Raw genomic sequence first — 2,360 nt, 5'->3', positions numbered from 1 at the left:
TTTCAATGATCCTGGTCATTCAGTCTGGTCTGGTTTGAGAGGATGTGCCATGAAAAATGGACAAAACTGCCCAAATCCAGAGTGCAAAGCTTGTACAGATGCTTCCAAGAGAACCTGAAGCAGGAGGGGCGTCTACACAGAGTTGAATAAGGGGTCCGATGATTTCACGTCGTCTCTCCAGGTGATTAAGAGATGATTAATGGTAAACATGGCGATTTTATCCACTCAGAATCAAGAAAGTTCATTTTTCATGAACCTCTGCTCAGAGACGGAGACTCGACTTATGACTCGCAAAAAAAATGACTCGGGAACAACAAGAGTCTCTAGGGTCAGCATGTGTTAACATCAGTTACATGTGACAATTATATATGTATATATATACATTATTATTATTATTATTATACATATTCTGCTCTCTAATAATAATAATAACACTCCGGCCGTCTTAACCCACAACACACACAATGTGTAAATGTTCCAGCAGCTTCCGGTGTAGTGATGAAGCGTCGCTCCCTACTCCCTACACAGTCTGAAGTTCACTTCATTTGAACATTCTCGTTACCTTTGGATCAGAATCTCACTTAAAATGGTGGAATACCCTACGTAGTGCACTTCACAGGAACAACCGGGGTGAATGGAACGCTCCTACAGAATCGGCGCTGATGGTTGAAAGACGCTTTCTGAACCAATCAGAGCTTCTGATTGTAATTGTTAGTAAGAAATGCTGTTATTTGCATTTATTCAGTTTGCGTCACACAGATGACGTGGTAATGAAACGCTCGATCGGCTTTCTAACGACTTCCTGTTTTACTTCACCACCGGGAAAAGTTTGGAGGTTTTTAATTATAAGCACATTTACAAAATAACGGATTCTGTTCCTAATGGGACGCACGCTTATAAATGTAATAGCATCTGGAAGAACAGAAGCTAAGGTAAGCAGCGGTTATGATGGTTTTTGCTGTGTTTGGGATTTTGGCCGCTGTGCCGTGATTTATCGAGCGCTTTTGTTCTGTAATGAAAACAAAACGTATCAGTTGAAGCTTTTAACTGGAACCTTCTTGTTACAGAAATTACATTCATTTACACAATGAGTAGGAAAGTAAAGACACGAAGTAAAACGGCTAAATACACTCGCTAATCTGTTGTTGTTTTTATCTGAATTTACAGATTATTTCTTTATTTTTGCGCTACATTTATAATATATGTTTTGTGTAGATTATAGTGACTCCTGACTTGACTCGGACTTGTATTTTGTGACCTGTGAACGTCTCTGGCTCTGCTCGTCTCTTAAACTAAGTCTCTGTCTTCCTCTGGACTCCGCGGTTAGTTTCCTTCATTAGCACCGCGGCTGAACTCCTACGCTAACAAGCCATTTTTAGCAGCTCACGAGTCTGTCTGGCCGACGGGCCGCGCCATCCTGAACCCACGCCTGAGAGGACACGAGCTCAGGGGATGATTTGCAGAACTGTCTGAAATCCTATCGACCCACCCTGCTCCCTCTACCTCCCTGATCAGCTCCTCAGTAGAGAGGATTCTAATCAGACCTGAACTCATAATCAGATTATTTAGACGCTCTACTTATACAGAGATACACCCATTACATCACCGCGGTTTTAGCTTACTTAGCTAACACAGTTAGTGCTAGCACGCCGGCTAACGTCTCCCTCCGTGTACCGAAAACGCTTAAACTGTCCCTGATGCCCCAATTCACAAATAAACAACACTCGTATAATTACACCTTTATACAGATTACACATCAACAAGAATTTATTTACATGTGAAAGGAACTCCGTTGGTTGCTCCGCACTGATTTGTCCACCATGTTTGTAGTTCTTTGTGAAAAAGTCGTGCTGCACTGAATGCTGGGATTGATCTTCAGCGCTGAGGAGGCGTCGGACGCTCCCTCGTTATTCAGTCAGATCATCACTCAGAATTAAGGCGCCTCAGTAGGAGCATTTTAAGGGAGCTGAGAATTTAGACACGCCCTCTTCTCAGGAGTGTAGGATGATGGGATAGAGAGAGAGCTAGGGTTGCTGCAGTTACGCCCTCTGCTGGCTGATCGATGGCGCTGCACAGAGCCGGGGGATAATGGAGATCAGTGCGCAATACGGATCTCCATATGAACCTAGTACAGGTGAAAAGAAATAGTCGGTGCTGCACACGTGTCGGAGGGGACGTGTGTTAGTCAGGAGTGAAGGTTTGCAGTAGTAGAGGAAGTGAAATTAAAAAAAAAACCAGAGCACAAGCTGACAGTAGGTACAGTAGTGTTGGGATTTTTTTAGTCAACATGATCATAAACATGCTTCAACTGACCAGTTGTTGATCATAATCAGTAATGAGGAATTAGGAGGCCACGCCGT

This window comes from Trichomycterus rosablanca, chromosome 16 (assembly GCF_030014385.1).
Source record: "Trichomycterus rosablanca isolate fTriRos1 chromosome 16, fTriRos1.hap1, whole genome shotgun sequence".
Classification (NCBI taxonomy): Eukaryota; Metazoa; Chordata; class Actinopteri; order Siluriformes; family Trichomycteridae; genus Trichomycterus; species Trichomycterus rosablanca.
Note: the sequence above shows the minus strand (reverse complement) of the source record.